Here is a 12,979-nt window from a genome sequence, read left to right as displayed (position 1 = left end):
CGACTTCGGCGATGTCATTTACAAAATAGCCTCCAATACCCTACTCAATAAATTGGATGCAGTCTATCACAGTGCCATCCGTTTTGTCACCAAAGCCCCATATACAGTGGGGGAAAAAAGCATTTGATCCCCTGCTGATTTTGTACGTTTGCCCACTGACAAAGAAAGGATCAGTCTATAATTTTAATGGTTTATTTGAACAGTGAGAGACAGAATAACAACAAAAACATCCAGAAAAACTCATGTCAGAAATGTTAGAAATTGATTTGCATTTTAATGAGGGAAATAAGTATTTGACCCCCTCTCAATCAGAAAGATTTCTGGCTCCCAGGTGTCTTTTATACAGGTAACGAGCTGAGATTAGGAGCACACTCTTAAAGGGAGTGGTCCTAACCGCAACTTTGCTTCTGGTACGCAAGCTGTTTTCATTAGTTCCCCGCATCCAGTGCAAGCGGGAGGGATTGTTAATTCCGCTACCGAACTGCCCCTAATCAAAACCAAACAAAACGGCCTAAACCCAGCTGTCAGAAAACACAGAAAATGTCACTTTTTTCAATGTGTCAATCACTCTCGATTCATCTGGGACCCACGGGCTAAGCCCAAGGGACTACTATGAGGGCACTGGAACATTCGTAGTGTCATTCCAAAAAGTGATCAAATTCAACATCTACTCACAGACTCCAACCTTACTTCCTCTGCCTCTCAGAGACATGGCTCCATACAAACTCTCCATGTGCTGCTTTGATTGTGCATGGCTACAATGTTTTCAGGAGAAACAGGATTGAAGGAAGAGGAGGGGGTCTGATGATTTACATTAAAGAACATATCCGATGTAAACAAATTGAGTGGTCATGTGATAATGAACTAGAATGTATTGGCCTGAACGTTACACTGTCTCCCCAAATGTCCTTTACCCTTATTGGAATGTATAGACCACCTTCCACCAAAAGTGTGTTTTTTGATCAGTTTAATAACATGCTTAGGGAATGTGATTTTGGGAAGGAGGTCATCTTAAATGGGAGATTTTAATATTAATTATGAAGACAAGTCTTGTAGGAAAACCCTCAAACGGATCACTAATACCTTTGACCTTACACAGCTCGTTAAAGGGCCAACCAGGGTGACTTGTTGCTCTAAAACACAGATTGATTTGGTGTTCAGTAATAAACCAGAGAGAGTGACTAAATCATTCAATATGGTTACTGGGCTATCTGATCATAATTTGACACTTATAGCCAGAAAGTTGTCTAAGAGCAGGTTTAAGCTCTCTACTGTTAGAAAGCCGGATCAACTAAGAATACCTAAGAGCGAATTAAACTATTTTGAAAAAGCAATTAATGGAATTAACTGGAATGATCTCTTGTCCTATACAGACGTGGAAGCTGATAGTGAGGTTTTTCTATCCACAATCCAGGCTACAATAAATGGTTTCCTAAAGAAAATCAAATCCAAACCTGGCCAAAAGAGCACTCTTCCTTGGCTAAATGGAAAAATCTGGAAACTGATGAAAGAACGAGATTATGCTCTAAAAACAGCCCTAAAATCCAAATTAGAGCATGACAGACGTAGGTTTACCATGTTGAGAAATAAGGTGATGAAAGAAATCAGACAGGCCAAGGCAAACTTTTTTATTAACATAATTGGTGAGGCAAAGGGAAATTGTAAATTGATCTGGGAGAATCTAAAAAAGTTAACAGGGAAAGACTATAGTAACACCGCAAAAAGACTAGAAATCATGGTGAATAACAATCTAACACAGGATGCAGTCGAAATAGCAATAGCCTTCAATTCCTACTTTATTGACTCTGTCAGGGTACTGACACAGAACCCCTCCACTGGTTTATTGGGCTCAGTGCTAGTGAATGACGCTCAACCTGTCTTCATCATAAGGGAGGTTTCTGAGTCAAAGGTGAACAAGGTGATTAGCTCACTAAAGAACTCTAAATCCAAAGATGTGTTTGGGCTGGACTCTACCTTTCTTAAAAACTACAAAGAGTCACTCATTGGCCCCATTACTAAGGTCACCAACACATCTATTGGTCTGGGGGTGTTTCCAAGGGTATGGAAGTCAGCCATAATAACGGCCATCTTTAAATCGGGCGACCCTGCTGATGTGAGTAACTACAGGTCCATTAGTACACTACCTGTAGTGTCGAAGGTTGTTGAAAAGTGTGTAGCAGAACAACTGATTTCCCACCTCAACAACAGCCCCTTCACATTACACTCCATGCAGTTTGGCTTCAGAGCGAAACACTCCACAGAAAAGGCCAACTGCTTTCTTCTGGAAAATGTGAAGTCCAAGATGGACAAAGGGGGCGTTGTTGGGGCTGTGTTTCTGGACCTAAGGAAGGCTTTCGATACTGTTAACCATGAGATTCTCATCACAAAATTGTCCAAGTTCAACTTTTCCCCCGATGCCTTGAGATGGATGAAATCATACCTTGAAGGCAGAACTCAGTGTGTCAGAGTGAGCAATGAGCTGTCGCCCACTCTTAGTTATGATATGGGCGTGCCCCAAGGGTCAATACTGGGGCCCCTCCTGTTCAGCTTGTACAATAATGATCTGCCTTCCGTCTGCACTGGGTCTGAAGTTCAAATGTATGCAGATGATTCAGTGATATATGTGCATGCAAAGAGCAAACTACAAGCTGCACAAGAACTCACTACTGTAATGGTCCAGGTTACAAAGTGGCTCAGTGACTCGTGTTTGCATCTCAATGTGAAAAAAACAGTTTTCATGTTCTTCACAAAGAGGGCAACAGATGCTACTGAGCCAGTTGTCTATGTGTCAGGGGAGAAGCTCCAGGTGGTATCTGATTTTAAGTACCTTGGAATCATACTTGATTCCAACCTCTCTTTTAAAAAGCATGTGAAAAAGGTCATTCAAATAACCAAATTCAACCTAGCTAATTTCCGATTTATACGAAATTGTTTGACCACAGAGGTAGCAAGACTGTACTTCAAATCGATGATACTCCCCCACTTAACATACTGCTTGACTAGTTGGGCCAAAGCTTGCTATACAACATTAAAACCTATTCAGTCTGTCTACAAACAGGCTCTCAAAGTGCTCGATAGGAAGCCCAATAGCCATCATCACTGTTACTTCCTCAGAAAGCATGAGCTCCTGAGTTGGGAAAATCTTGTGCAATACACCGACGCATGGCTTGTATTCAAGATCCTAAATGGCCTGGCTCCCCCTCCACTCAGTATTTTTGTTAAACAGAAAACCCAAACATATGGCAGCAGATCCACAAGGTCTGCCATGAGAGGTGACTGTATAGTTCCCTTATTAAGGAAAAGCACCTTTAGTAAATCCGCTTTCTCTGTGAGAGCGTCCCATGTCTGGAATACACTGCCATCAGACACACATAACTGCACCACATATCACACTTTCACAAATTGCATGAAGACATGGCTAAAGGTCAATCAGATTTGTGAACATAATCCCTAGCTGTGTATTACCACTTTCCATGTTGTCTGTTGTCTGGAGCTTGTGAGGTGTGGAAACACTTTGTTGCTTTTATGGATTTTGTCTTGTTGCTTTTTGTTCTATGTTGCTCTGTCTGTATGCTACGTCTTGCTTGTTCTATGTTGCTCTGTCTGTATGCTATGTCTTGCTTGTTCTATGTTGCTCTGTCTGTATGCTATGTCTTGCTTGTCCTATGTTACTCTGCGTGTGCTCACTGTTCAATGATTGTCTATATTGTAATTGTTTTTAATAACCTGCCCAGGGACTGCGGTTGAAAATTAGCCGGCTGGCTAAAACCGGCACTTTTACTGAAACGTTGATTAATGTGCACTGTCCATGTAAAAATAAAATAAACTCAAACTCAAACTTGTTACCTGTAAAAAAAAAGACACCTGTCCACAGAAGCAATCAATCAATCAGATTCTAAACTCTCCACCATGGCCAAGACCAAAGAGCTCTCCAAAGATGTCAGGGACAAGATTGTAGACCTACACAAGGCTGGAATGGGCTACACGACCATCGCCAAGCAGCTTGGTGAGAAGGTGACAACATTTGGTGCGATTATTCACAAATGGAAGAAACACAAAAGAACTGTCAATATCCCTCGGCCTGGTGCTCCATGCAAGATCTCACCTCGTGGAGTTGCAATGATCATGAGAACGGTGAGGAATCAGCCCAGAACTCCACGGGAGGATCTTGTCAATGATCTCAAGGCAGCTGGGACCATAGTCACCAAGAAAACAATTGGTAACACACTACGCCGTGAAGGACTGAAATCCTGCAGCGCCCGCAAGGTCCCCCTGCTCAAGAATACATATACATGCCCGTCTGAAGTTTTCCAATGAACATCTGAAAGATTCAGAGGACAACTGGGTGAAAATGTTGTGGTCAGATGAGACCAAAATGGAGCTCTTTGACATCAACTCAACTCACCGTGTTTGGAGGAGGAGGAATGCTGCCTATGACCCCAAGAACACTATCCTCACCGTCAAACATGGAGGTGGAAACATTATGCTTTGGGGGTGTTTTTCTGCTAAGGGGACAGGACAACTTCACTGCATCAAAGGGACGATAGACGGGGCCATGTACCGTCAAATCTTGGGTGAGAACCTCCTTCCCTCAGCCAGGGCATTGAAAATGGGTTGTGGATGGGTATTCCAGCATGACAATGACCCAAAACACACGGCCAAGGCAACAAAGGAGTGGCTCAAGAAGAAGCACATTAAGGTCCTGGAGTGGCCTAGCCAGTCTCCAGACCTTAATCCCATAGAAAATCTGTGGAGGGAGCTGAAGGTTCGAGTTGCCAAAAATAAGCCTCGAAACCTTAATGACTTGGAGAAGATCTGCAAAGAGGAGTGGGACAAAATCCCTCCTGAGATGTGTGCAAACCTGGTGGCCAACTACAAGAAACGTCTGACCTCTGATTGCCAACAAGGGTTTTGCCACCAAGTACTAAGTCATGTTTTGCAGAGGGGTCAAATACTTATTTCCCTCATTAAAATGGAAATAATTGTATAACATTTTTGACATGTGTTTTTCTTGATTTTTTTTTGCTGTTATTCTGTCTCTCACAGTTCAAATAAACCTACCATTAAAATTATAGACTGATCATTTCTTTGTCAGGGTGCAAACGTACAAAATCAGCAGGGGATCAAATACTTTTTCCCCCCACTGTACTACCCACCACTGCGACCTGTACGCTCTCGTTGTCTGGCCCTCGCTTCATACTCGTCGCTAAACCCACTGGCTCCAGTTCATCTACAAGACCCTGCTAGGTAAAGTCCCCCCTTATCTCAGCTCGCTGGTCACCATAGCAGCACCCACCTGTAGCACGCGCTCCAGCAGGTATATCTCTCTGGTCACTCCCAAAGCCAATTCCTCCTTCAGCCGCCTCTTCTTCCAGTTCTCTGCTGCCAATGACTGGAACGAACTACAAAAATCTCTAAAACTGGAAACACTTATCTCCCTCACTAGCTTTAAGCACCAGCTGTCAGAGCAGCTCACAGATTACTGCACCTGTACATAGCCCATCTATAATTTAGCCCAACTACCTCTTCCCCTACTGTATTTATTTATTAAGCTCCTTTGCACCCCATTATTTCTACTTTGCACTTTCTTCCACTGCATATCTACCATTCCAGTGTTTTACTTGCTATATTGTATTTACTTTGCCACCATGGCCTTTTTTTGCCTTTACCTCCCTTATTTCACTTCATTTGCTCACATTGTATATAGACTTATTTTTCTACTGTATTATTGACTGTATGTTTCTGTAATACCCTTGTTTGAACCAAGTATTGAGTTTATTTGTTATAATTAATTGGTATTATATTTAAAAGATGACTGAATTGCTCCTAAACTGTAATTTTGTTAATGCATTATGCTTTTTGAAGAAATATTTATTTAATGTATAAGTGAATAGTTTGTTTTACTTTGAAGTTTACATTTTGACCAATAAGGTCGCTTGTTAAGTTGTGGCCAATGGGAGTTGACCTGGTTAACGGGAGGGGAAAAGACGTTGATGAAAGGATGGACGTTTTACCTCAGGACGGTTGGTGAAGAAAAATTATAAAAGAAGACGACAGAACTACAACAAAACCCATAGCTACTAAGACATGAAGGGAAATACATGTTTTATTTAATAAAAGAGTTGTTATAATTTAGTTAAAACTTAGTAAAGACTGAAGCTACCGTCTCGTCGTGGAGGTATTAGCCAGCTAGAGGTTAGCCTAGCATCGTGTGACACCGGGAGATAATTGCTTGGGAAGCTTAACGAGTTCGTGTTGCCATGGGGATATCGGTTACTAAGGAGTACTGTCTGCATGGGTAGCTGTGCTGCCTTGGACTTGGTGAGGAAACCTGCATGGAACTGCCATACTTCGCTGAGGGAATATCTACCAAGTAGTGAGTAACCACAATGTGAGGTGCTTAATTTGGACACGGGTTGTGCACGACTCATTGGGGTTTATTATTATTATTTTTTTCTTTTGATGTTGTGTCTGAACATGTATTTGTGTTTGAAAATGTTTTAATACACATATGGAACATTATGTATGTTGCCTTGGTGGAGTCATTAATTGTTTTAATTTAATGCATGGGATGGTTTATCCTGATTCAATAACAGAAACCTATAATCATTTCATCTGAAGTTAATACCCTATTGTCATAACCCTAGATAGTTTACAATAGGAATTCTTATTGGAGATGTCCTTCTCACCTAACATCCCATGCTGCTGAGATACTCTACATATGTTAATGTTGTGAGAGTCATATTCAAGCCTGGTGAGAGGGTTACATTTGTTTAACTCCATGTGTTACTCTGTGTTGTTATATGTGTCGAACTGCTTTGCTTTATCTTGGCCAGGTCGCAATTGTAAATGAGAACTTGTTCTCAACTTGCCTACCTGGTTAAATAAAGGTGAAATAAATAAATAAATTGGTAATGATGAGAGGTTAGCATGTTTTGTTGTAGCCTCTGTTATTGGTAATGATGAGAGGTTAGCATGTTTTGTTGTATCCTCAGTTATTGGTAATGGTGAGAGGTTAGCATGTTTTGTTGTAGTCTCTGTTATTGGTAATGGTGAGAGGTTAGCATGTTTTGTTGTAGCCTCTGTTATTGGTAATGGTGAGAGGTTAGCATGTTTTGTTGTAACCTCTGTTATTGGTAATGGTGGGAGGTTAGCATGTTTTGTTGTAGCCTCTGTAATTGGTAATGGTGAGAGGTTAGCATGTTTTGTTGTAGTCTCTGTTATTGGTAATGGTGAGAGGTTAGCATGTTTTGTTGTAGCCTCTGTTATTGGTAATGGTGAGAGGTTAGCATGTTTTGTTGTAACCTCTGTTATTGGTAATGGTGGGAGGTTAGCATGTTTTGTTGTAGCCTCTGTAATTGGTAATGGTGAGAGGTTAGCATGTTTTGTTGTAGCCTCTGTAACTCTCTCACTCATTATTATTCATGATCTTTCTCAATCATGGTAGTCACAGGCTTGATGTAGTCATTGCAGTCAAAGAATATGGGACCAAATAATAAACTTTTGACTAATTTAATACACTATGTGTGAATTGGTCAGAAAACATATGACTTTTTTAAATAGGGGGACTAGATGCATGAAGTGCTTTCATTTTTCTAAATGGTGAAACAGATATGTATGAAAATATCCTCAAATAAAAGGTGACATTATATACTGTCACCTCATATGAAACATTTGATCTGAAATCCAAAATGTTGGAGTTTAGAGCCACATTTAAAATGTTATCTTCACTGTCGAAATAGATATGGTGTGGACTGTATACTCAATACAATCTAAATCTGATACCTCACTGTCTGTCTTTTGACTGATACTGCTTTTAAACTGGTCTGGTCAGTCTACTCAAATATTTGTACTATACATGTTTCTATCTGCAGGCAAAACTTTGATAATTTGTAATTTATAATATGATACTTTAATTTACGAATAGATACGGAAGGTTTCAGGACACTGATATATCTAAATATGTTGAAAAAATATACTGCTACTATTTTCACCACCAAAGAATAGCAGTGTGATTTTAATATGATTTGACTCTTTGCAGGCTGTCAGGCTGTCTAGTCACAGAGGAAGCCTGTGATTCTCTGGCCTCAGTTTTCAGTTCAAACCCCTCACACCTGAGAGAGCTGGACCTGAGTAACAATGACCTGAAGGATTCAGGCGTGAAGCTGCTCTCTGCTGGACTGGGGAATCCCCACTGTAAACTGGAGACTCTGAGGTCAGTATTATCAGATATGAAAGTACTTTATGCATGTAGTTCTCCCATTTGAAAAAGTCGTAATTATTCGGACATATTACTTATAGTGTATTAAAGTAGTCATAAGTTTAGCATGTTGTCCCATATTCCATGCCTGCTGTCACGTTTCTCTAAGACAGAACGCAGAAGCAGACCAGGACAAGGTGAGTAAAATGAAGGTGAGTATTTATTGGTAGTCTTGATGTGTAATTTGAGTGATCCAGGAGACAGAGCGGCAGCGGAGGTGAGTTGATGAGAGTAGATGGGTGGATTCAATGACGTCACTGTATCCACCGACGGCCAGGCAAGGGAGTTGAATGTTCCGGGAGGATGACTGTAGACAGAGTAAACGGGGGGGGAGTAACCAGTAACAAGAACAAAACAACAAGACTAGCTCAGGAAACATGAGGCTGTTCGTTGCTAACGATCCAGCAGGGAATGGATGTCAGCTCAGGGCTTATGAAGAGGTGATGATCAGGACCAGGTGTGCAGAAGGTTGATGAGATGCAGGTGTAGGGTAATCACTAGATCTCCCACCTAACTTCGTCGCCTGGCAACCAGATAGGGTAATAATATCACTAGATCTCCCACCTAACTTCGTTGCCTAGCAACCAGATAGGTTTCTGAACGCACCCTTAGACTCCAAACAGAAAACAGTCAGCTCAGGCAGAAACAGACTCAGGAAGCGGGATTCCTGACACCTGCAGTGAGGCTTGTGATTCTACTAACAAAGATCAAACCCCCTCTGTTATTGGTAATGGTGAGAGGTTAGCATGTTTTGTTGTAGTCTCTGTTATTGTTAATGGTGAGAGGTTAGCATGTTTTGTTGTAGCCTCTGTTATTGGTAATGGTGAGAGGTTAGCATGTTTTGTTGTAGCCTCTGTTATTGGTAATGGTGAGAGGTTAGCATGTTTTGTTATAGCCTCTGTTATTGGTAATGGTGAGAGGTTAGCATGTTTTGTTGTAGCCTCTGTTATTGGTAATGGTGAGAGGTTAGCATGTTTTGTTGTAGCCTCTGTTATTGGTAATGGTGAGAGGTTAGCATGTTTTGTTGTATCCTCTGTTATTGGTAATGGTGAGAGGTTAGCATGTTTTGTTGTAGCCTCTGTTATTGGTAATGGTGAGAGGTTAGCATGTTTTGTTGTATCCTCTGTTATTGGTAATGGTGAGAGGTTAGCATGTTTTATTGTAGCCTCTGTTATTGGTAATGGTGAGAGGTTAGCATGTTTTGTTGTAGTCTCTGTTATTGGTAATGGTGAGAGGTTAGCATGTGTTGTTGTAGCCTCTGTTATTGGTAATGGTGAGAGGTTAGTATGTTTTGTTGTAGCCTCTGTTATTGGTAATGGTGAGAGGTTAGAATGTTTTGTTGTAGTCTCTGTTATTGGTAATGGTGAGAGGTTAGCATGTTTTGTTGTAGTCTCTGTTATTGGTAATGGTGAGAGGTTAGCATGTTTTGTTGTAGCCTCTGTTATTGGTAATGGTGAGAGGTTAGCATGTTGTGTTGTATCCTCTGTTATTGGTAATGGTGAGAGGTTAGCATGTTTTGTTGTAGTCTCTGTTATTGGTAATGGTGAGAGGTTAGCATGTTTTGTTGTAGTCTCTGTTATTGGTAATGGTGAGAGGTTAGCATGTTCTGTTGTAGTCTCTGTTATTGGTAATGGTGAGAGGTTAGCATGTTTTGTTGTAGTCTCTGTTATTGGTAATGGTGAGAGGTTAGCATGTTCTGTTGTAGTCTCTGTTATTGGTAATGGTGAGAGGTTAGCATGTTTTGTTGTAGTCTCTGTTATTGGTAATGGTGAGAGGTTAGCATGTTCTGTTGTAGACTCTGTAACTTTCTCTCTCATTATTATTGATGATTCATTCATGATTTGTATTAATCATGTTATCATCAGGATTAATTTAGTGTTTATAAACATGTTATCTACTCACTTAGACAGAAAATTATCCAGTCATCATCCACCATTTTATTATTGGGCAAAACACAACCAAAACAAACTGGAAATGCAACCAACTAGTTTACAACCAAACACTAATCTTTTGACTACTTTAATACACTATGAGTGAATTGGTCAAAATACTTATGACTTCTTCAAATAGGGGGACTAGATACATAAAGTGCTTTCATTTTTAAACGTGAAACAGATATGTATGAAAATATCCTCAAATAAAAGGTGACATTTTATACTGTCACCTCAAATGAAACATTTGATCTCAAATCCAAAATGTTGGAGTATAGAGCCACATTTAAAATGTTATCTTCACTGTCAAAATAGATATGGTGTGGACTGTATACTCAATACAATCTAAATCTGATAACTCACTGTCTGTCTTTTGACTGATACTGCTTTTAAACTGGTCTGGTCAGTCTACTCAAATATTTGTACTATACATGTTTCTATCTGCAGGCAAAACGTTGATAATTTGTAATTTATAATATGATACATTAATTTCTGAATAGATATGGAAGGTTTCAGGACACTGATATATCTGAATATGTTGAAGAAATATACTGCCACTATTTTCACCACCAAAGAATATCAGTGTGGTTTTAATATGATTTGACTCTTTGCAGGCTGTCAGGCTGTCTAGTCACAGAGGAAGGCTGTGCTTCTCTGGTCTCAGCTCTGAGGTCAAACCCCTCACACCTGAGAGAGCTGGACCTGAGCTACAATCACCCAGGAGACTCAGGAGTCAGACTGCTCTCTGCTGGACTGGAGGATCCACACTGCAGACTGGAGAAACTCAAGTATGTGGAGGATTTATGTCAATGTTCATATCAGACATGTTTGACTTTTCAGGCTAGTTAAGACAAACATTCTGACCACCACTTGGACAAAGTTATATGCTGTGTGTGTGTGTGTGTGTGTGTGTGTGTGTGTGTGTGTGTGTGAGAGTTCAGGTGTATCCCTCAATGACTGTCTGTTTTTCTGCTTACCGCTACAGTGTGGAACATGGTGGAGAGAACAGAATGAAACCTGGACTTAGAAAATGTGAGTGTTGACTGCTGTGAAGAATATGACTAAGAATAAGTGTTAATTCAAGTTAAGTCAAAGACCACCATCATTACTGACTTGGTCATATTAAATATCAGCTGTAGTTCTACAGAAGCAGAAATCAGGGACACCAACGTTTACAAAGAGTTGATTTGACTGTGTGTGTGTGTGTGTGTGTGTGTGTGTGTGTGTGTGTGTGTGTGTGTGTGTGTGTGTGTGTGTGTGTGTGTGTGTGTGTGTGTGTGTGTGTGTGTGTGTGTGTGTGTGTGTGTGTGTGTGTGTGTGTGTGTGTGTGTGTGTGTGTGTAATTAATGTGAATAAGTGTGTATTATATTACCATACAGTATAACATATGATCATTCAACAAGTCTCAAGTTACCTTAACTTCTCCTTTTGATACCTAGAAACATCTACATTAAATGAATTAGTGAAAAGTGAGTTAACATTCTAATGTGAATGATGATGATTTCTAATATTGTGTCTGGTTTCATCCATCAGATGTCTGTGATCTCACACTGGACCTAAACACAGTAAACAGACGCCTCTCTCTGTCTGAGGAGAACAGAAAGGTGACATGTAGGAGAGAGGAGCAGCCGTATCCTGATCACCCAGAGAGATTTGAGGTCTGTAGACAGGTGCTGTGTAGAGAGGGTCTGACTGGGCGCTGTTACTGGGAGGTAGAGTGGAGTGGGGGGGCTGGTATAGGAGTGACATATAAAGGAATCAGCAGGAGAGGAGTGTTTGAGGACTGTTGTCTTGGATTCAATGACAAGTCCTGGTGTCTGTTCTGCTCTGACAACAGATACTCTGCCAGGCATAATAATCATCCCACTACCATAGACGTCCCCTCCTCCAGCTCCCACAGAGTAGGAGTGTATCTGGACTGGTCAGCCGGCACTCTGTCCTTCTATAGAGCCTCCTCTGACACACTGACCCACCTGATCACATTCACCTCCACATTCACTGAGCCCCTCTATCCAGGATTTGGGGTTGATTATGAATCCTCAGTGTCCCTGAAATAATAACTGGACACACACACACACACACACACACACACACACACACACACACACACACACACACACACACACACTGGACACAGACACAGACACACACACACACTGGACACAGACACACACACACACACACTGGACACACACACACACACACACACACTGGACACAGACACACACACACACACACACTGGACACACACACACACTGGACACACACACACACTGGACACAGACACACACACACACACACTGGACACAGACACACACACACACGCTGGAAATACAAACACACACACACTGGACACACACACACACACTGGACACACACACACACACTGGACACACACACACACACTGGACACACACACACACACACACACTGGACACACGCACACACACACACACACACACACTGGACACACGCACACACACACACACTGGACACACGCACACACACTGGACACACGCACACACACACACTGGACACACACAAACACACACACTGAACACACACACACACTGAACACACACACACTGAACACACACACACACACACACACACAAACTGGACACACACACACACACACACACACTGAACACACACACACACACTGGACACACACACACACACACACACACACACACACACACACACACACACACTGGACACAGACACACACACACACACACTGGACACACACACACACACACACACACTGGACACAGACACACACACA

At 41.4% G+C, this 12,979-nt stretch overlaps 2 long non-coding RNA genes across 2 annotated transcripts in view; both read left to right on the top strand.

The window, feature by feature from the left end:
- The first annotated feature begins 3,117 nt into the window (after nt 1-3,117).
- Nucleotides 3,118-12,979, top strand: part of LOC145876290 (uncharacterized) — a 178,768-nt gene continuing 168,906 nt past the window's right edge. The window contains exon 1 of the long non-coding RNA XR_014391486.1: nt 3,118-3,501. This is a non-coding gene — a long non-coding RNA (uncharacterized LOC145876290). The remainder of the gene's footprint in view (nt 3,502-12,979) is intronic.
- On the top strand, nt 11,114-12,310 carry LOC145876299 (uncharacterized). Its single transcript, XR_014391488.1, has 2 exons — nt 11,114-11,223; nt 11,725-12,310. It is a non-coding gene; the product is annotated as an uncharacterized LOC145876299 (long non-coding RNA).

This window comes from Salmo salar, unplaced genomic scaffold (assembly GCF_965601325.2).
Source record: "Salmo salar unplaced genomic scaffold, fSalSal1 ptg000566l, whole genome shotgun sequence".
NCBI lineage: Eukaryota > Metazoa > Chordata > Actinopteri > Salmoniformes > Salmonidae > Salmo > Salmo salar.
The sequence above is the reverse complement of the archived record's forward strand: the minus strand, read 5'-3'. Positions and strand labels throughout refer to the sequence as shown.